This window comes from Malania oleifera, chromosome 8 (genome assembly GCF_029873635.1).
Source record: "Malania oleifera isolate guangnan ecotype guangnan chromosome 8, ASM2987363v1, whole genome shotgun sequence".
Taxonomy (NCBI): Eukaryota; Viridiplantae; Streptophyta; class Magnoliopsida; order Santalales; family Ximeniaceae; genus Malania; species Malania oleifera.
This window is the reverse complement of record NC_080424.1, coordinates 93,558,264-93,582,021: the sequence shown is the minus strand read 5'-3', so window position 1 is coordinate 93,582,021 and position 23,758 is coordinate 93,558,264. Positions and strand designations below refer to the sequence as shown.

Genomic DNA, 23,758 nt, shown 5'->3' with positions numbered 1-23,758 from the left:
GCCCTCAGCCCTCAGCAATCAAAGAAGTCTCCCAAGCACTCCACAATCTTCTTAACTGAAGAATAGTCACCCCTTGCAAACAGGATTAGGTCATTAGCAAAAGCAAGGTGAGAAATCTTAAGATCTCCACACTTGGGATGAAATTTATAGTCTCGGTCACTCTCCAGGTTCTTTAAAAGTCTTGAAAGATATTCCATGCAAAGAACAAATAGAATAGAGGATAGGGGATCACCCTGTCTAAGCCCCTTCTTCCCCTTGAAGAAACCATATAAACCCCCATTGACAGAGTGGGAGTAAGAAGTAGATGAAATACATTGCATTACCCACCCCACCGATGCTGCAGGAAATTTGAGTTGTTCCAGCATACTCTTCAGGAAACTCCATGAAACTGAGTCATAAGCTTTTTTAAGATCAACTTTTATCATGCATTGAGGGGAAATCCTTTTTCTAGCATACTTCCTGACCAGCTCCTATACCAGATAAATATTTTCCACCATATACCTATGCTTTATAAAAGCTGATTGAGCATTATTTACAATCTCTTCCAACCCTGGCTTAATTTTGTTAGCAAGGATCTTGGCAATGACTTTATAAACCACATTACAGCATGAGATGGGTCTGTAGTCTTGAATTGTGTTAACGTGCTGTGATTTAGGAATCAACACAATTGCAGTTCTATTAAACTGCTTGAAAAGCTTCCCACTTCTGAAAAACTCCTTAACTGCCATAGTGAATTCATTGCCAATGATATCCCAAGCTTTCTTGAAGAACCCCGAGGTAAAACCATCTGGCCCACGAGATCTGTCATCTCCAATGCTAAACAGGGCACTTTTAATCTCACCTTCAGTGTGTTCCTCCGACATTTTACAGGCTTGGTCTTCTTTCAGAGTAGGTCCATTAGCAATAACCAGGGGGTCCACTGGTTCACACTGTTCCTCAGTGCCCAGCAGCATCTTATAAAATGTCAAGAACTCCTCAGCTACCTGCTGTTGGGACTTGGTGTACTCACCATTCTCTTTGGTGACAGCAGCAATGTGACTTCTGGCAGTGTGCCTTCTCATTAAGGAATGAAAGAAAGCAGTACCCTGGTCACTGTTTTTAAGGAATTTGCATTTAGCTTGTTGGGCTAATAAACTTCTGTTAGCTTCTTCAAGCTTGGCAGCCTTTTTTCTTTTCTCCACGAGTTCCCTCTGCAGGTCTTCATTATCAGGGTTGTCATGCAGACCTTGTTGAGCATTCTTTAAGTCCAGACTAGCCATTTCAGCCCTTGTTGAGATATGTGAAAAATGCAGAGCATTCAGGGTTTTCAGGGGCTCCTTGACAACCTGTAGCTTCTTCGCCAACCTAAATAATTTGCATCCCTCAAATCTGACCTTCCAAGCAGACTTAACCACTTTCTGAAATCTTCATGCAATGTCCACATATTGAAGAATTTGAAAGGCCTTCTCCCAAGGTTGTCTTCTTCTAGCAGAGAGACAATACATGAGGCATGGTCTGAGAGCAATTCAGGGAATTGAAATTCAGCATGTGCCTCCAGCCCTATTCGAATCCATTCATTATTCACAGCAGCTCGATCCAACTTACACCAAACTCTGTTGTCAGACCAAGTGAGGTAGCACCCAGTTGATCTCACATCTGACAGCTCATTAACAGAAAAACACTCACCAATATCTTTTTTTTCATAAGCAGTAACTGAGTTACCATTCCTCTCCTTACAAGCCTGCATCACACAATAGTTGCAATTTTGTTAATTGATTGATGGAAAGGTTGATTGATTGAGATTTGTACACATTTTGAAGGATCCACCATGCTGCCAACATCAGACTCAGACCAAACTGCTGCCATTTGTAAGTTGTTTATGATGGTTTGTTTAATTTTCATGAGACACTTTATAAAGGAGAAATTGAAGATTCTTCTTGAGAAATTGAGAATCAAGTTTGTGGTTTGCAAGAATAAATTGAGGATTGTTAGCAAATTGCCTTGAGGATCCTTGGTGATACATAGTCACAGTAGTAATATATTAGCCCCCCAAAAAGACCAGCATCATGTTGACTAAAGTTGTTTGCAAAGATGGACTTCTTGTCTAGTAGAGTACAAACATGGGGAATGCCTTAGAGACTATCGCTAATGCTTTTGAATAAGCTACAAGCTGAAGTTGCAGCCCAAAAGACCCATTGTTTCTTATCAAACAGGAATGTGGTATAGCTGCTATTACTCTTACTTTTGAGTTTTGTGAAGGCCGAAATGACTATTTCAATAAAGGAATTAAACTGGAAGTTTCATAATTTAACGATGATGGCTCTCTTGATGAATTTGATGATTGGGTCTATTCTTTGGAGAACTTTTTCCAATTGTATGACATTACTGAGGCTTGAAAGTTATATTTGGCTGAATCAAAATCAAAGGGACCTGCTTGAATTTGGTGGATTAAACAGCAGGAGATTTTTAGAAGAAGAAGATTTGGTGAGATATCAATGCAGGGTGATTGGGGGATGGTTTGGGTTTGGGTGTTAATGAGGTGAACTTTTTTGGATGTTCAGCGAGATGGGCATAATCTGATGGCTTGATTTTGGGAGTTGTGGTCTTGTTTGTTTACTTTTTCTTTCTTTTGCTGTTTTCTATATTTTCCTTCTGGTTTGTCCCATATTTTGATAGGGAGATGTCTTATTCTCCTTTATGTAAATTCTTAATCTATTAATGAGATATCTCCTACTGCTATATATATATGTGTGTGTGTGTGTGTGTGTGTGTGGAATGAGATGAAGTGACCCATGCAGGAGCAATTTGTACCTTCCAATTACTAGAAGAAGCTGAAATCCTGAAACAGAAATCCTAGGTGACTTGGATGATAATGGCAACTTGAAAAATTGTTTAGTATTCCAACCTATACTCTCTTCCCAGAAGGTCAAAGAAAAAGATGATTGGAGACAAACTATCATAAGCAGCTTTGTACTTGAGTCGTTGATCTGATAGTTGTACTGGGGGGTGTAATTGGTTCTTTTCAGTTCAGTTTTGGGCAGAAGTGATAACCAAACCAAACTAATTGGTTTTTAAATTATTCAAACCGAAACCAAACTGCAGACCGATGGTAAACTGATATTTTCCAGTTCAGTTCCGTTTTTCTCGGTTATTAATACAAAATTTAAAACTTTAATTGGCTTGGGCCAAACAGAAGGACAAAATAAAATGTTTTATGCCCAAAAGATGTCGGCTTTAACTGCCACAGCCCAAGAGAAATGGGCTTTGCGAGATTGGCCCAGTTCCTTAATTAAATAGAGAAGCCTGGACTAATAAGTTTGAACAATTAGAATCCATACATCCCAGCCCATTTGGAATGTATTTTTATAGGAGGGGGAAGGGTCTTCCCTTCTTCCCCTAGGCTGATGGATCTAGGAGCCCGACAGTGATGGATCTAGAATCAGAGGCAATCCCTGGCTTGCTGGCCTGCTACGTTCCACTAGAACAGCCTCCTCTTCTTGCAGTTTAACTATGTTTGGTTTGATCTTCAACCCAACTCCATTCTCTCTAATTCCACCAGCTGTTTTCTCTTTCTTCACGATCCCTATCTCTATGCATTCATTATTGCAGATCAACAATTATCACTGCATCACTATTCATTGCCACTAAATAAAAAATTACAGTCATGCCCTTGACTCTGAAACTGTAATTTCCATGCATCAATTCACGAACCTCCTTCACCATTGCAGACATACACCACCAAAACCCATCCCCTGCAATTTCGCCTTCATTTGAGCACTGGTATGGCCTTAGGCGCCACCAGAATTTATCCCAGCCAACTACCCTTTCAAATCCTGTTCTTAAATTTTCTTGATACGTCCCCAGAAATGAAATCATCACTTCTTGACAGCTGGAGCACCATTGCTGGAGGCACCTTGCCAGCAGCACACATGCCTATGCGCCAGTGAAGTGTACGAGGAAATTGCCAGAATTTCTCCTGCTTTCCAAATTTGCAATAAATTGTTCCATCCACAATAATTTTGCTTTTCCTTGAAATATTGAAGCCAGATTGAGGAAATTTCAAGTGTTAGTGTATGATACCTGTTTTTGAAGGAAATTTTCGAAGACAACAGTTTGATTGAATTCTATGGTGCTGTTTCATGGATTTTTTTTTTTGAGTATTTGAGAAATTGCACAATTATGCTGAGAGCTTGACAATCATTGCAATTTTTGTTCAAAATCTTTGGTGAGGGGTCTTCTCCCCGCATTGATCCCTTCCTATTCACAAATGAACTAGAAGATTTTTTTTTTTCCAATTGCTGAGAGATTATTGTCACTCAAGTTTTTTGGGTCATTGTCCAGTTTGCTGGTTGCTAATCCCATGAAGTGGGTCTGTACTCCATTGAGATTTGAAAATATGCGGCTTACACACCCTTCTTTTAGGGATTCCATTAATTCTTGCTGGAGAGGGCAGTGTTCAAGGGTGGGCAGGGTTTAGATTTGTGAGTAAGTTGAAGTTCACCATATTGAAAGTGTGGAATAAAGACATTTTTGGTGACCTAAAAGAATAAAAGAGTGTGATTGTTAATGATTGAAGGCTTAGATAGGTAGGGCTAACTGGTGAGGAGAACAAGATTAGGAGGGGTTGTGTTATTGAGGATTTGGATTTGATCTTGTTCCGAGAGGGCATTAGTTGGAGATAAAAGTCTAGGGTCAAGTGGGTGAAGGAGGTTGATTGTAATATCAAATTAGTTCATTGCATGGCCAATGGGAGAAGGAGTTTTATTAAAGAATTGGAGTTAAATTCGGGAAGATTGGTGCATGCATGGTTCGAAATCGCGGTCGCTGGTAAGTTCGCGTAATGGTCGTGGGTGTCGGGGGACACGAGAGATGCGGGTGTTACGTAACAGGAAGCGGTTGTAATGGTCATGAATTTGTTTCAAGCATGAACAACCATGCCAAAATTGAACAATAAGCATGACATCCATTAATACATGATTTTTTTATGAATTTTGATTGCTTTTATTCAACCTACAAATGCTTTTTAATAGGCATTAAGATTTTTATATTAATTTTAGTGCGCTGTTTAAAAAAAGTCATTTTTAAAAATAGTTTGCACTACTTTAATGAGTAAAAAAAATGTAAAATGTAATTAAAATGAAGAATCAATTAATTAGAGACATAAAATTACTAAAAATGAGTCAATACTCAATATACACACATGAATTTGAAAAAAATGATTGGTATCAATAGTCCAATACATAAGTACAATATTACAATGCAGCACATGTCACCACCAAAAAGAATAACATGAAGGGTCTTTATAATCTTCATTTCTATCTTGTGATTGGGATTGAGAATTATCTCCCCACTCTTGTGGAAATATATAGCCGAATGAACCCATGTTCATGTTATTTCATTGTTGCTTTTGAAAATCTATTGGTGGTGAAAATCCAACTGATATAGGAGGTGCATAATCTCCTCCTTGACCATATTCTAAACAATATCCATTAGTTGGGGTTGGGGTTGGGGCTGACTCTGACTTTGGGTAGTGTGTAGAAGATGACTCACTAGATCATGACCCACTAGGATATGGACGAGACGCATAATATGGATCATAGTATTGAGATGGTGGATATGCTTGATGAGATCCATATGATTGTGATGATGAATCATTTAAACCAAAATTTCCAAAACTACGAACCACACCATATGAATCTTCAGTAGAATCACGCTTGCGGTGTTGGTGACTGCTTCTACTTTGTGCACCATGACTCCAACTAGGTCATCACTAGTAGCACTCTTTCTCTTGGGTTGTGAAGTTTGGTACTCTAGAGGAATACACAAGCCATAATTTTCGGGTATATCATGTAGTCCATAACAACTAGGAGGATATGTATCCCCTACAAATGATGTCTCTGTGTCATACCCATAATTATATTCTGCACCACCACCACCATCATCACTTGGTGGGCTCAAACCAAGATTATCATCACCTTGTGTACGTTCAGGACTTGAACTTGAATCATGCACATTTATTGGTGGTTGATTATCTCCTTCTGTAGTACCATCAACCTTTTCGTCTAACCAATTTGAGTTGTCTTGATCGTCGAGTAATGGTGCCTCTGTCTCCTGTAACCATGGACTCAAAGGATCATTTTCCTTGAAAATATAGTCCAAATTGATAGGGTTAAAATTATCTTCAATTTCCTGTTGGCTTCTTCTCATTGTATGTCTTAACTTTAGATAATGCGCAAAAACAAGTTTTTGTAGTCTCATGTATTTTAGTCTATTTCTTGTTTTCGTATGGATGAGGCTAAAAGTACTCTAATTACGCTCACAATTCAAAGCTGACGTTGTTTGGTTAAAAACTCTGATAACTATTTTTTATAACTTAGGAGCATACATGCCTTAATGAATCCACCATTCGGTTGCATAAATAATTAAAGAAAAACATATGTCAATATAGTGTATTTTTGAAAAGTCAAATTTGAATATAAAAATGACAGAAATAGATCAATTCATCCATTATTTAGTTACAGTTACCAGGATTTGTTTATTTCACTGCCTTTTGAGCCAACAGAATTCCAAATGTCTCCTACTTATTCCAATATAGCAACAACTAAAAAACAAGGATTGTGATGTATAATTAATTAATTAGATATATAGTATATAAAGTATGATAGAATACTAAAATAATTCATTATTCAACAGAACCAATACATACTTGATTAATAGCTCGAATTTGAGTGTCTATATTGGGTACCAGCTTGGGTATCACTTTTTTGACCTCATCCATAACTTCTCTAACAACTTCAGAAGAGGGTGGAGTATCATAAAGAAATTGGGGGTTAAAAAAATATCCTAAAATAAATTTATAAATATATTAATCAATAATAGTGTTTTAATTTTTAATGCAACTACACATGATTTAAAAGTTGAAATAATAAGAAATTGTATTTTATTTACACTTATCAGCTGCATGTAAGTTTTGTTGCAATTGAAAACCCCACCGATTATTAATAATTTTTCAATAATCTTTGTAGAATGACACTTTTTTCTAAATTGCCAACTTTACCCTATCAATTGCCTTGTGCATGAAACCCATAGTTGTTTTTTCATCACCATCAACTAATTTAAGAACTTTCACTCTGGGTTCCTATACTTTAATCATATCGGATGTTTTTTGTCAAAACTCTTTCCCTAAGATAATCTTTTTCACATCATATGCTGTGCCAAATTTTGCCATCCCAAACCTTGAGTTTTTCTAAGCATCAGATGTGAACATTCTTCTCAATGCTTGTTTATGCCTAACAATGGTCTCTTAAGGCAATAAAGTTGGTGGCAAATCAAGTGATGGTAGGATGAAACAATTCTCTATTATTTGTAAATTTTTTTCATGAAATTCACTGTTCACGTGTGATTGTAAATAAAAGAGGTTATTCTTTTTGCATTTTCTAAGGCCTTCTTTACATTACTTTTCTTATCAATGTCTTCAAGAATAAGGTCTATGCAATGAGCTGCACATGCTGTTCGGTAGAGATGGAGTCTCTTCTGTATTAATAATTTCCCCCCCGCCTTTATTGCAACTTCATTATCAGTTACTACTTGGACAATATTTTCCTCTCTAATTTCTTACACCACCTCGTTCATTAATCTGAAATGAAATTATAGATTTAACAATTACTACTACTTAATTAAAAATATACAAGTCATCAAGTGGCTTAAGTCAATCAAAAATAAAAAAAAATTACTTGAAATAATATTTAGTTGTTTGGCTCGGCACATCAGAGGCATCAACTGACTTGTGGAAAATAGTACCTTAATCGCAATAAACCAAAAAGTTTATTATGTGTTTTCTTGTAGACCCTGATCAACTATCACACATAATTGTTGCACCTTTCTCTTTCCAAATGTCATAAAAAGAAGATACATAAATTTTAATTTCTTGATACTCTAACTATAAATATATTTCAGAGACCTTATAGGTGATGGATCTTTCACTTCCTTTCCAACTTCTGCGGCAACATCAAGCATCGGCTGTATAAATGGAGAGTCAGCTACATTCGCTGGAATTTGATTATAAATAAGGAATTTGCCCATTTCTTTTCCTAGTTTACTCCTTAAACCTTCATAATTTTGGTATTTATTTTTGGCTGCTTGACACTCTTTACTTCTTTCTAGAGTAGGATCCATTACCCTTAATTTCGCTTCAGGGGCGTTTAGTTTTATTCATTATTGTCCATTGCCTCCAGCTTCTCGAACATTTTGTGACAGAGCTCTACCAAAACCACAGGCACTGCCACTACCAGAGCCACCGCCCTGTTCATAATAATTACCATTTCCACCTATTCTTGCCCTAAATCTTTGTCTCTCTTCCCATTCTTGTGATGCTCGTATGCTTTCTTGTTGAGAAAATTTAATTGTTTCTTCATCTGAGTCTTTTTCTTCGCTCAAAATTTCAAAATCTCCTCTCATTTGAGTTTCTACTTCCTCTTGCCTTTTTTGTTTTTCTTTCTTCTTCTCTACATATTGTTGTAAATGTTTCATCATTTTTTCTCTCACTTGCGTGGTTACATTTGGGCACGAAGACACCTAACCTTTTTTATGTGCCAATTGTTGTTTTAAACATGTAATTCCTCCTTTAATTGTCTTTCCGCATAATTTACATAAGAAAACATGTCTACTACCTTCCATTGGAATGACAAAATAACAACCAATGTCTTCACTAGGTAGCTCTTCACTTCCTTTTTATCACGCGACATCTTGGTGCTTGATTAAATGACTTCTACACAAGTAAAAATAAAAAAAGTTGTGGTCCATATACAATAAATTAAGAATAAAATGGTACATAATTAATTTATTAGTTAATTATATAACAATATTACATAAATGATGGATTAAATTTAAACTTTAACTTGCTAACTATTAAAAATTTTAGTTGATTTATACATATATAATACAATCATTTATATTGCAATTTACAATTTAACAAAATAAATATAAAATTTTAGATCTTTCAATTTAATTATTTAAAAGGTAGTGTACTTGAGTCACTTGACTGATTGTGGAGAGATTAGAATATATTATAAATTGTAGATCTGATATTAAATTATTAATTGTCAAGGTTTTTTAAAAAATAAATATGTAGAATAGGCATGGAGCCTTCTAGTTGTTGCTTGAAATAATTGAAAAAAAAAAATGGAATGCTGGATGAACCCATGAAGTTAGAAGAAGACATACCCATTCCCGACAATGGCCAAAGCTGCGAATGGAGTGAGCTTGAGCTGCAAGCCTCCAAATCTTCAAATCTAAGCTAATTTTTGGAGCTGCGATTTTGCAAATGGAGCCGACTCGCGGAGCACTGCTTCAAGTGACAAATCAAAGCTGAGTTTTGGGGTTTCGAAGCTCCAGATCAGTAGATCTAAGCTGGATGAAGGAGATGAAAAGTGGAAGGGGGAACTTAGTCGACTTGCGGAGCAACTTCAAAGTTCAAACAACAAATCGAAGGCTTCGAAGCTGCTTTTTGGTTATTTGGAGGCTTCAGATTAGTAGATCTAAGTTGGACAATGGAGACGAAGAGGGAAGAAGCACTAAAGCAGCAACACGTGAAGAGAAACACACAAAATGGAGCAAATTCGAGGAGATAAGGTAAGGTTTCGGGGGCTTTTGGTAGCTGTAATGTGGTGTAGTGGTTGTTACACATGTGAAATTTCTACTCATCGCATTAGCGGCCTGTAATGGTATCAATGGCCTGATTTTTTGTTACGTAATAGTTGTTATGCAACATAACGACCGTTATTTAATACCAAGGGGTGCATGAGTCTGATTATTAGGGAGGAGATCACGAATTTTTATAGAAGACTATATAATGAGGTCTTTGAGAATAGACTGACCCTAAAGGGATTCGATTGGAGTCCTATTAGTGAACACCTTTCTAGTTGGTTGGAGAGAAACAAGAAACTATTCTCTGTTGCCATTGAAGATGTGTAGGTTAGACAGGTTTGCTGTTGTGTCTAGACAAAGAGAAACTTCCATTTGCCAAAGCCTATTATACCCTTATTGTCTTGTCATTTGGAATATCTTGTTGTTTTTTTGTTTTTCTCTACTTAATCTTTGCATTCAATGCCTTCCTTTGGCAAAGATTCCTGACAATGGTGAGCTTTTGGCTTCCGTCACACTTCCTTATTGATTGATGATGACATAAACTTGAGTTTTGACTTGTTTGCTTCTTCTTCTACCCTTAGCTTTCTAGTTAAATCATCGGTGGTGAGTTTTAATGAGACAAATGGCAATGAGGAGGATTTGCTTGTTAGGTTGACTTGCGGGATGGTTCATTCCAAAACCCGAGAGAGCTAAGAAATGTGTTACTTTGGAAGTTTGATTTTGACGTTTTTTTTTTCTTTTTTTCATTATAGTTTCATCGGTTTTACCTAGGGGTGCACAAAATTTATCGAAAAATCGAGAACCGGACCGAAACCAAACCGTTTGAAGCTTCGGTTCGATTTTTCGGTTTCAGTCATCGGTTTCGGTTTTGAATTTATAAAAAATAGATTTTCGGTTTCAGTTTCAGTTTCAGTTTCACTCAAAAACTGAACCGTAAAAACCGAAAACCGATTATAATTTTAAAATAATTATACCCTGTGGGAACTTTGATTACAAGTACATGTGGGAAAAATAATTATACCCTGTGAAATATATTATTTTTTTAATTTGACTTATTGCCTTGTACTTTCTCAGGGAGTGTGGAAGGATTTTATAAAGGAGGCATGAGAACCGAAGCTTCCCATTTTGGCCATGTGGGATGAGTGCTATTGGGAAGAATCGAACCAGTAGCAGCTTGCTACTACCACAGCAATGACAGCATGCATCATCTTCTCTGACGCTCACGCCCACAGCCACACCAACGCCGAGTCGCCCAATGGCCCCAATCCTTCCGTCCTCGACTCCTCATAGTCATAGCACCTCCCGCTTCCTCCCAAGTCCCACCCCATGCCGATGCAGCGATGCTCATGAGTCACGCCCACGCCAGTCGCCAACGCCCACATCTCCACGCTGGCAGTCACACACAAGTTCAGCAACGCAGCTCACGAGTCACGCCCACATTATCTCTGGTGCTCTGGTCGTCCCACATCGGTTGGAAATGGGAAGAAAGAAGTTTCCCCACCCTATTTATTGAAGTTTGATCTGCTCATCCTCGTTAGTGCTGGGCTTTGCAGTTAAAGCCTTGGCCCAATTGGAATAATATAGGAGGCTGTGGGCTGTGGCCTTACTTGGCTTTAAGTAATAGTTTTTTTATTTTGTTAGTTTAAAATTTGGTAAAACCGAATTAACCGAACCGAACCGTAAAATAAACGGTTTGGTTTGGTTTTAAACTGACGGTATACGGTTCGGTTTCGGTTCAGAGTTTTAAAAACTGAGAGGTTCGGTTCGGTTGATGGTTTTGGCAATAACCGAACCAAACCGAACTGTGTACACCCCTAGTTTTACCCCCTTTTTTTTTTAATTAGCAAATATATATATATATATTAGCAAGGCATCAAGGGGATGTCGACCTTTGGTACAAAACATCAGCCACTTTGTAGTGTGTCGCAAACATCAAGGACTACAAAATGATCATTAACAAGTTTCCCACTAAGCCAACCAGAGACAACAATACTTGATTAGGCTTTGTAGGTTTGTAGCGAAGTAGATGAATCTTTGAAGGCTCTCTTATTTCTTTCTTTCCAAGCCCACCAAAAGATGGCAAGTGGGATGAGGTTGTAGGCCTTTCACTTTCCTTTGTGGCTTTGATACATTTCCAAGCTCAAATCTCCCCTCCAACTAAATTTGCCGTATCCCATTACTGCCCAACCAAGGAAAGAGCCAAATTCCACAAGTTCCTTGTCCAAGGTTAATAGCGTCAATCATGCATAGAAAACACCAGTTCGTGATTGTAAGCCCTCTTTTCTGCAAATTGTTGAGGGTTGAAATATTTCCGTGTATGTCTCTTGAGCAAAAAAGGCAACCTTTGAAGGGGCTTTTGTCCTCCAAATGTGAATCCAAGGGGTGTTATTGCAATTTGTTCCCAATGAGGAGAGCTTCTTATAAAAATATGTAATAAAGAAAACGCTATTTTCATCCAAAGCCCATTTAGGCTCGTTGGGAATGTTTTGGTGATGGAATCTATAAAGAAATTTGTAGAATTCAGTGTGTGTGTGTGAGGTTCCCAATCTGCAATGTTCCTTGTAAAAGAAATGTCCTAGAAAAATTCCTTGATCGGTGATTCGGAGATGATAACTAATAAGGGTATTTTTATCACAAGCCAAGCTATAGATGGAAGGAAATGTAGCTCCAAGATTACGATTCTCATGCCACACATCATGTCAAAAGTAAACATTGACCCCATCCCCCACTTGAAATGTGACAAATTGAAAAAAATCATCCCATCCTTCCCTAATGAATTTCCATACACCCACTCCATAGGGACCTCTTTTAATGTGTGTTGTCCAATCATTGTGCTCAAACCCATATTTAGAAACAATAATATTCCACCAAAGGTGATCTTTCTCTTTTATGAACCTCCATAACCACTCCTGGGGAGGGTTTTATTGAAAGTGAGGGGGATTTCAACCCCAAACGTCCTAAGCAAATGGGTTGCTTGACCACTCCCCATTTAACTAGGTGATTTTTAAACTCCTCACCTATGCTTCCCCAAAGAAATCTTCTCTGAATTCCCTCCAATCTCCTAGTGACCGATGTGTCTGCCTCCTTTTGATAAGAAATTTCTTTTTCATCCTGCCAATCTTCTTTCAAACTTTCAATAATATGGTTTTAGACTCCTTTATCATTGGATTTGGTTCTGTGGGGGAGACCGAGGTAATTAATGGGAAAGGTTCCTATCTTGCAACCCAAAAGACTAGCAAGGGGGTGCCCCTGGTGTTCTCCCCAATTGGAATAAGCTTACTTTTTCCAACGTTCACTTTTAGGCCTGAGATGGCCTTAAATCCTAACTAAATGCATTAGAGGTTGAGGATATGGAGGGAGTCATCTTCACAAAAAAATAATAGTATCATCTACGAAAAGAAGATATGGAGGGGGTCATCTTCTCAAACCCTAGATTAATTCTTGCTCATCAATTTGTTTGATGTCATTAAGGATACCAATCTTCTTTGCTTGGACATCGCCAAAGGTGTTTGTGTTCCAAATCTTAAGCTTTTCTTTTATTCCTTTCAACTTTGAGAAAGGCAAAAAACTGGTCTTTCCCATGACCAAATGTTGTGAGTTTGTTATTTGTATTGATTCAAAAAAACTTTGTCCATGTTGCCTTTGTTATGTGCTAGTGGTTGGTCTGGTTGGAGTGGAAGTTGTCACTGGTGTCGTCACCCCTATTGATATATTGTTAGGTAGTAATAATGAGTCGAGAATTCCACACAAGGTGATAGGGCAGTTGGTGAGGTTGAAGATGGGTGAGGAAGCACGTAGCTCTCACGATGTCTTTGAGAAAACAAACCAAGTGTTTGGTTGGTATCATTGTTTTTTTTTTTTGGTTTTTGAGGAATGAATTATGATTACGTGTTTCCTTCTAGTTTTTAAAAACTGAGAATCTTTGTGAATTAAATTGTTTATTTTACGCATAATTTTTAATTAAAACTAAAATAAAATTACCTTGTGAATTTAAAATGTATTTAAAATAAAAATATCAATAAAATTGCAAAAAAATTGAAAAAATTAATAAAAATCAATTAAAAATATTTTTCACTATTTTTTAATTATCATGTGTTAAACGATTGTTCTTGTAGCATTGAACAATGAGTTTTGAAATATAATAATATAGTAAAATGATCATGATAAATTCTATTTTTACTAGAATATTTTTAATTTGTATACTTTTTATTTTAATTATATTTTTTAATTGTTGTTTGATTCAAAGATAAAAATGAGCATTTTTTTAATTAAATATATATTTTTAATTTATGTTCTTAGTGGTTGGGAATTGTTCTTGAATTAAAGGTTTATTTGCTTTTTATTTGTATTTGTTTAAGATGAATCCAAAATGAATGGACTATGGCCCTATCTTAGAGGCACGGACTGACATACATTATTAGACGGTTGAGGCATAACATGATCCAATTGCATTGGAGGCAAAGTGGCCTAGAGTGAGAGGTAAGATTAAAGGTCAAGACTCGAAATCCATGCCACCAGCCATTAGGATTCAAACTTGCACCTTCCATTCTTCTACCCATAGGAGAGTAATTCCTTTACCACTAAGCACTGGGCCAAGTCTCACCTAGGATGTGTTTCTTTTTCTTTTGGCATATGATTAACTAATTTATTAGATGAAATATACTCATGATTTTTCTTGCATGAACTTAATCCAATATTTTTGAAAATTTTTGTTGAGGATATTATAGGATTATCAATAGATACCATATATATATATATATATATCCTATATTGATAAAGTATGTAGTTTGAAAAATGTCTCACAGAACTTCGGTGTTCTTCTCATGGTGCCTCAGTCTGCTTGTTCCATTGAACATTTTCCTCTTGCAATCTACTTTCCCAAGGTGATTCTTGCCACCTTTAGCTGCTTATCCAAGCAAACATGAGTGTGAGATAGGCTATAGCTCCTCCAGCTGAAAAACAGAAAAGGAATTTTGATGGGGTGGCTCAATTACTGAGTTTGTTTCCTGTTGCATTGGGCCACTTTGCCCTAGAGTCGCATTGTAATTTATACTGTTAATGTAATTTCGCTCAATTGTTTTGTATTTTCTTTTTACTATGTCCAAGGGATGGACATGGACTTGGTCGTGTTAGTGTTCTTCTTCTTGTGGAGTTCTATTTTTTTTATTTTTTATTGGTGAAAATATATAGCTTGTGGTTGCTTAAAGCTAGGTTCTTGTAACAAATTCAAATGCCTTTGAAATTTATGCAGTGTTGTTTAATAAATAATGTTTTTTTGGAGGTACATTGTAGTGTCCGATATCTATTATTTATGGTGTTAATGTGAGGACAAGATACTTGGGAGGTAAGACCAACTGCATTGAAGCCACACGAGTATGTTGTTGATGGCCTCTCTCAAAATATTTTGCTAATTGAATGTCAGATGTACTTGTATGACGAGTAACTAATGGCTAATGCAACAAATTTATGATTTTGGATTTGGTAGGACGTATCCTTTTCAATCCTCCCAGTCTATTTCGTTAAGTTAGATTCACGCCTATTGCACACTTGGATGTGACAGGTAAGGTAAGGAAGAAAAAGTCAAGAGCAGTCGGTTGTTGCTCCTTCGACATTTTCGACGCTGGCTGCTATTGCTCCTTTAATCTTTGTAGGACCGACGACTGCTCCTTTCAACTATATCAGCATTGGTTATCCATAATGTCAAAAGTTGCCTACCAATTTTGAAATGGGTTGATCCTCCCCCTTCTCTATATATATATGAGTGTGTGAGAGGATACACAAGGCAGAAAAGAAGCACACAAGAAAAAATTATACACACCAAAGTTACGTGGGTCGGCCAATTTCGGCCTACGTCCAAGGGAGAGATAGCTACTATATGTATTTTGGGAAAAATACAGTCGAGGAGGAGGACAATTCTCACTCAACTCTCATGGCTCTCTGTGCCTACTCACAACATACACGCTTATTTACATAAGATTTCTTCTCGGTGTTCTCTTCTCTGCCTTGTGTATCCTCTCACACACTCACATATATATAGGGAAGGGGAGGATTAACCCAATTCAAAATTGACAAGCAATTTTTGACATAGCTGGTGTTGACAAGGTTGAAAGGAGCAGTCGTCGGTGCCGCAAAGATTCAAGAAACAGCTGCAGCCGACGCCGAAAATGTTGAAGGAGCAGCAGCCGGTTGCTTTTGACTCATTCTTCCTTACCTTACCTGCCACATGCAAGTGTGAATGGGCATATATCCATCAATTCTCCCTCTCCATACCCATAGAAGGAGAATAATATGTCAATCTTCAGTTGACGTCCATCCCAGCTATATCTCTACATAGCTGGAGCTTCTCATAAGTCACCATCTTTGTTAACATATCTGTCAGATTCTCTTTAGTATTAATTTTGACTAGTTTCAACAGTTCTTGTTCTATCATTTCGTGTATTCAATAATAGCGAATGTTAATGTGTTTTATACGGGAATGGTACATTGAATTCTTGTTCAAGTCCAGAGCACTCCAACTCTCACAATGTTCCTTATATTCTTCCTGTTTGACCCCTAACTCTTGAAGAAATAGTTTTAACCACAACATCTCCTTCTAGCATCTGCTATGACAAGATACTCTGCTTTTGTTGTAGATAATGCAACACACTTCTGCAATTTTGACTTCCATGACACATCTCCCCCTGCAAAGGTGAACAAAAAACTTGATGTAAACTTTCTCCCATTAAAATCACCAGTCATGTATGCATTAGTGTAACCCTCCAAGATTGTTTCAGCTTCCCCAAAACATAAGCATAGTCCTGATGTACCCTTCAAGTACTTAAGAATCCATTTCACAGCTTCTCAATGTTTTTTTCCTGGATTAGAAAGAAACTTGCTCAAAACGCCTACAACGTGGGTAATATCTGGTCTCATACACACCATTGCGTACATCAAGCTTTCAATTGCTGACAAGTATGAGACTATTGACATTTCTTCCCTTAATGAGTAAGACAATTTCTTACTTAGTTTGAAATGATTAGCTAGTAGAGTATTGACTGACTTAGCACTTTCCATGTTGAACTTTTTGATCACCCATTCAACATACTTCTTTTGTGATAGTCAAAGTTTTCTGGCTTTCCTGTCTCGAGCAATCTGCATGCCCAAAATTTGTTGAGCTGGGTCTAAGTCCTTCATTTCAAATGACTTAGACAACTCCATCTTCAACTTGTTGATCTTCCTTGCATCTTGACTAATGATTAACATGTCATCAACATAAAATACTAGTATGACAGGACTACCGTCAGGGAATATCTGAACATATGCACACTGATCTACTGCAGTCCTCTTGTATCCATGACTCACCATGAAAGAGTCAAAATTTCTGTACCATTGTCTCAGCGCTTGCTTAAGGCCGTAGGGACTTTTCTTCAACTTGTAGACTTGGTGCTCCTTCCTTGGAACTTCAAAGGTTGCTCCTTGTAGATGTCTTCTTCTAAGTTTCCATGTAGGAAAACTGTTTTCACATCCATTTTTTCAAATTCTAGATTTAACTTGGCTACCATTTCGAGCTTCACTACTGGTGAAAATATCTCGTCAAAGTCAACGTCTTTCTTTTGTTTGAAACCTTTGATGACCAATCTAGTTTTATGTGTCACTATCTGTCCGCTACTATCTTTCTTTAGCTTGAACCCCTGCTTGTTTCTTAGTATTCTCTTCCCTTTGGGAAGTCTTACCAGCTCACACGTCTGATTCTTATGTAAAGAATTCATCTCTGTTTTCATAGTTTCAATCTATTTAGTTTTGTTAGTATGAGACTGGACCTCTTAGAAACTTTCTGGCTCCCCCTCATCAGTGAGTAAAAAATACTCTGATTTCGGATATCTTCTCGACGGAATCAGAACATGACCTCTTCCAGATATTCTAGGCTCAACAACTTTTGGAGGAGGAGGTGCTTCATCATTTGACTAATGTGATGAATTTGATGAAGAGGGTTGTTGCTCCCCCTGCTTAACACCCTCTGCATCCGTTTCTAGAGGATCATTCTGCAACTCTCCATAGTTTTTGGGAGAATGTGTTGGTGCAGGATCTGATACAATGTATGGAGCACTGGAATTGGACTTTGTTTGTGGTTCAAAGTCCTAAACACTTGATTTTCATGGAAAATCACATTTTTGGATCTGATAACCTGCTTCCTCTTTGGATCCCATAATCTGTATCCATATTCTTCATCTCCCCAACTAATAAAGTGCATGGAATAGTTTTGTTGTCAAGCTTCTGTCTCTACTCCTTGGATACATGTACAAAAGCTTTGCACCCAAATACTTTTAAATGAGAGAAAGAAACGTTTGTTCAAGACCATACCTTCTCCGAAAAATCAAAGTTCAATGGTGCTGCAGGTGATCTATTGATAAGGTAGCATGCGGCACGAACAACTTTACTCTAGAATGACTTAGGTAATTTAGCCATACTGAGCATACGTCTAACTCTCTCCATAATGGTTCGGTTCATCCTTTCAGCTACGCCATTATGTTGTAGGGTACATGGGATTGTCCTTTCATGCTTGGTACCATGTTCAGTACAATATGCTCTGAACTCGTTGGAAGTATGCTCACCTCCATTGTATGTTCGGAAGCACTTCAATTTCTTTTCGATTTTCCTTTCCACCATAGCATGAAATTCATTTAAATGTTTAAATACGCGGTTCTTTGTTTTTAGAAAGTATACCCACACATTTCTTGAAGCATCGTCAATAAAGGTAACAAAATACCTATTGCCGCAGATTGATTCTTCTTCTATGGGTCTGCATACGAAGTGTACCAATTTTAATAGCTTTGATCTTCTCTTTGTAGAGGAACTAAATGAAACTCTACGTTGCTTTCCAAATAAGCAATGATCACATGGGTTCTAGGTAATACATTTTGTAATTTTGATAAATGTCTTCTTCACTAGTGTAATGAGTCCTTTCTCACCCATGTGTCAAGAGTCTTTTGTGCCATAGATTTGGTGATGTCTCATCTTTGACTACATTGATAGTATTAGTACAAATCTTTACTTGCGTCTTATACAGTGTGCCACAAATACGTACTCGTGCTATTGTGAAGGCACCTTTCAACTATTTCCAAGCGCCTTTCTCAAAGTAGCTTCATAGCCCTATTTATCAAGGGCTACCCCAGAAATGAGATTGGGTCGAAGGTCTAAAACATGTCGAACGTCCTTCAGTGTTATGGTGCAACCAATATTGGTCACAATCTGCTTAAATTCCCACGATTTGAGAAGAACTAGTGTTCCACATCTTTACTGTACCAAAGTCTCCAGATTTATACATTGTGAAGAACTCTTTGTGGGGAGTGGCGTGGTAGGAGGCTGCTGTGTCTGCTACCCATTCAGTGTCATGGTTCCCAATATGAGAACATGTCTCTTCATTAATGGAGAATACCGATATATCTTGGAATAAAGTGACCAAGTTATCACCTTCGTCCTTATTTGGCTGTTGGCTGCTTTGACCATGATCTTGCCGAAATTTCCGACAATCTTTCTTCAGGTGGCCTTCAATGCCACAATAGTAACAAAAGATTTTTCCTCTTTACCAATTTCTAATATCACTGGATTTACCATGAACCTAGGACCTTCTTCTGGACTTGCTTCAGCCTCTGCCTTTGGTACTAGTACCTTCTTGAGGTCGGCCTCTGTTCTCCATAACAAGAAGCTGTGTCTGATCAACGCTTATCTCTTTTCTCCTGGCCTCCTCATTAAATAGGGTATTCTTTACCATCGCCATGGTAATTTTGCCATCCGAAGCTGAATTGTCGAGAGTGATAACCAATGTCTCATAGCTGTCTGGCAAGGAGCTAAGGAGCAGTAATGCTTCTGCTTCGTTGCCAAGATCCATCTTCAGAGATGAAAGCTGATTGACTGGATTTTGGAACTCACTAGTGTGTTCAGTTATAGAGGTTTCGCTCTTTAACTTCATATTAACAAGTCGTTTCATCAACATGTCTCTATTGCGAATGGTCTTGGTTTGGTACATGTTCTCCAGCTTCTTCCAAAGTTCATAAACATCAGTCTCATGTGCAACGTGATGGTATACCTTATGGTCAATCCATTGTCTGATTTGACCAATGGTATTTTTGTTCATTTTTCTCCAATCAACGTTGTTGATGGAAGCTGATTTCACACCTTTATGATCCAAAGGATTTGCTAGATCCTTACAATTAAGGAGATCCTCCATCCGAGACCTCCAAAGAGTATAATTAAAGGTTGTGAGCTTAATCATAGTACCTAAGTCTGATTCCTCTATGAGTTTAGGATGATATTAGGCACCAATTTGATTGTACAAAAAAATTAGAGTAGAATCTCAAGAAAACGAGTGCACTGTTGCGTCCAGAACGGTCAATTTTGTTGGAAACCAGTCCAACCTTGCAAAAATCGGTTTAAAATTGACTTGGTTCAACCCAAAACAGATTTGAACCGATCTAGTTCAACTTAATAGAATAATCTCTTGACAGATGGAATATTTGATGACTTGTCGACTGGGACCTACTGTTGATGCGGTGAGTAGGGCTCGCGATGATGTGGCACGTGGGTCATCGATGGCGTGGAAAGTAGGGCCCGCGTTGATGAAGTGACATGTGGGGGCCATGTTGGTATGTCTAATGATGTGATGGTCTTCTTCTTCACGGCAAAATCAATTTTGCACGTTTTGCAATGTTTAAAAAACAGAGCACAATTTGTGTTTTTGCGGTGACCCGTGTGGCTTTGTTTGGAGTTGGTTTTTTACGTCGTTTTCACTGCTGCGGTTGTCTTAACACGAACTATGCGATGATATGATCAATTTGAAGTTTCGAGCAACTCAGAAAAAACTAACTGAGAGCCACGAACTCCTTCTTTCGCCGAAAAAAATTATTGGAAACCCTCAACAAGGCTCTGATACTACTTTGTTGGGTTTATCGATCCACAAATTAATGAAATAAATAAGCACACAAGAAAAAATTATACACACCGGAGTTACGTGGTTAGGCCGATTCCGGCCTACGTCCACTGGAGAGATGACTACTTTATATATTTTGGGAAAAATATAGAGGGGTGGGACAATTCTCACTAATTGATGAATCCGTACCCATTCACACCTGCATGTAGTAGGTAAGGTAAGGAAGAATAAGTTGAGCATCCGACTACTACTCCTTCAACATTTTTGGCGCCGGCTGCTGCTGCTCCTTCAATCTTTGCAGCACCGACAACTGCTCCTTTCAGCCTTGTCGGCACCAACTATCCATAATGTCAAAAGCTGCCTACCAATTTTGAACTGGGTTGATCCTCCCCTTCTCTCTCTTTCTCTTTCTCTCTCTCTCTCTCTCTCTCTCTATATATATATATATATATATATATATATATTATACGTGTGTGTGTGTGTGTGTGTGTGTGAGACGATACACAAGGCAAAGAGGAGAACACTTGGAAGAAATCTTATGTAAATAAGTGTGTGTGTGTGTGTTGTGAGTAGGCAAAGAGAGTCGTGAGAGTTGAGTGAGAATTGTCCTCCTCATTCTTCTCCTCCTCCTCTGTATTTTTTTCAAAATACATATAGTAGTTATCTCTCCCGTGGACGTAGGCCGAAATTTGTTGAGCCACATAACTCCGATGTGTAATTTTTTCTTGTTTGCTTCTTTATTTCATTAATTTGTGGATCAGTAAACTCAACAGAGTGGTATCAGAGCCTTGTTGAGGGTTTTCCAGTAAATTTTTTTGGCAAAAGGAGGAGTTCGTGGCTCTCGGTCAGTTTTTTGAGTTGCTCGAAACTTCAAATTGATCATACCATTGCGTAGCCCATGTCGAGACGATCATAGCGTTGAAACCGGCGTAAAAAATTGACTTTAAATGAAGCCACACGAGCTGCCGCAAGAACACAAATTGTGTTATGTTTTTTAAACATTGCAAAACTTGTAAAATTGATGTTGCCATGAAGAAGTCTGCCACATAATCAGACACTAGCGTGGCCACCACCTACCACATCATCAGCATGGGGCCCATGTGTCCTATCATCGAGGGCCCTGCTCGCCACATCAACAGCGAGCCCCACTATGCCATGCATTAGCGAGTCTCACTTGACAAGTCAGCAAACGGTGTCAAAATTTTCATCTGCTAAGAGATTATTTTGTTAAGTTGAACCAGATTAGTCCAGATCTGTTTTGGGCCAAACCAAGACAATTTTGAGCCAATTTTGCAAGTGTAGACTGGTTTCTAACAAAATTGACCGTTCCGGATGCAACCGTGCACTCGGTTTCTCAAATTCTACTCCAATTTTTCTGTACAATCAGATTAGTGCCTAATATCATCCTAAACTCATGGAGAAATTAGACTCAAGTACTATAATCAAGCTCACAACCTCTAATTATACTCTTTGGAGGTCTCAGATGGAGGATCTCCTCAATTGTAAGTATCTGGTGGATTTTTTGGATTATAAAGGTGTGAAACCAGCTTCTATCAACGACGTTGATTGAAGAAAAATGAACGAGAAGACCATTGGTCAAATCAGACAATGAATTGACCATAAGGTATATCATCACGTTGCACAAGAGACTGATGATAATGATATGCTAATGAACTTTAGAAGAAGCAAGAGAACATGTACTAGGCCAAGACTATTCGCAACAAAGTCATGTTGATGAGATGACTTGTTAATCTGAAGTTAAAGAGTGAGACTTCTATAACTGAACACACTAGTGAGTTCCAAAACCTAGTGAATTAACTTTAATTTGTAAAGATGGATATTAGCGACGAAGCAGAAGCATTGCTGCTCCTTAGCTCCTTACTAGACAGTTGGGAAACATTAGTTATCACTCAGTAATTCAACTCCTAATGGCAAACTTACCATGATGATGGTAAAAGATACCCTATTCAATGAGGAGGCCAGGAGAAAAGAGACGAGCGTTGATCCGACACAGGCTTTTGTTACGGAGAACAGAGGCCGGCCTAAAAAAGGTATCGGTACCAGAGGCAGAAGCAGGTCCAAAAGAATGTCTCAGGATCGTGGTAGATCCAGTGATTGTAGAAATTGGCAAAGAGGAAAAATCTTTTGTTACTATTGTGGCATTGAAGGCCGTGTGAAGAAAGATTGTCGAAAATTTTGGCGGGATCATGGTCAAAGCAGCCAACAACCAAAGAAGGACGAAGGTGAGAACTTGGTCACTCTATCCCAAGATGTATCAGTATTCTCTCTTGATGAAGAGACATGTTGTCATATTGGGAACCACGACACTGAATGGATGGTAGACACAATAGCCTCCTGCCACACCACTCCCCTCAAGGAGTTCTTCACGGTGTATAAATCTGTAGACTTTATTACAGTTAATATAGGGAACACCAGCTCTTCTCAAATCGTGGGAATTGGAGACGTGCATATCGAAACCAATACTGTTTGCACCATAACATTGAAGGACGTTTGACATGTCTCAGATCTTTGGTTCAATCTCATTTCTAAGGTAGTCTTTGATAAACAGGGCTGTGAAAGCTACTTTAGGAAAGGCGTTTGGAAATTTTCAAAACGTGCCTTGACAATAGCACGAAGACGTATTTGTTGCACATTGTACAAGACGTAAGTAAAGATTTGTATTGATGCTATCAATGCAGTGGAAGATAAGGCATCAACAAATTTATGGCACAAAGAGACTCAGACACATGGGTGAAAAATGACTCTTTACACTGACGAAGAAGGCTTTTATCAAAATTACAAAAGATATTGCCTTGAACCCATATGATTATTGCTTATTTGGGAAGCAACATAGAGTTTCATTTAGTTATTCTATAAAGAGAAGGTCAAAGCTATTGAGCTTGGTACATTTTGACGTATGCGGACCCATAAAAGTAGAATCAATCGGCGGCAACAAGTATTTTATTACCTTTATTGACAAGGTGTGGGTATACTTTCTAAAAACAAGGAACCAAGTATTTAAATTTTGCAAGGAATTTCATGCTATGGTGGAAAGGCAAACCAGGAAGAAATTGAAGTGCCTTTGGACATACAATGGAGGTGAGTATACTTCTAACGAGTTTAGAACATATTGTACAGAATAGGGTATCAAGCATGAAAGGACAGTCTCACGTACCCCACAACATAATTTCGTAGCTGAAAGGATGAACTAGACCATTATGGAGAGAG

General features: G+C 38.0%; 1 protein-coding gene across 6 annotated transcripts in view; it reads left to right on the top strand.

Annotated features, from left to right (window-relative positions):
* LOC131161333 (small ribosomal subunit protein uS9c) overlaps positions 1–23,758 on the top strand; it is a 46,955-nt gene that overhangs the window by 18,808 nt on the left and 4,389 nt on the right. Inside the window, exon 3 of one of the 6 annotated variants that reach the window (XM_058117030.1) lies at positions 14,460–14,907. The exons of 2 other annotated variants lie outside the window; for them this stretch is intronic. The gene's annotated coding sequence lies outside the window, so the exon portion shown is untranslated. Of the gene's footprint in view, positions 1–1,799; positions 1,823–14,410; positions 14,908–23,758 lie in introns of those variants that run through there. 3 more of the 6 variants (XM_058117029.1, XM_058117032.1, XM_058117036.1) reach the window with 3 other exon arrangements.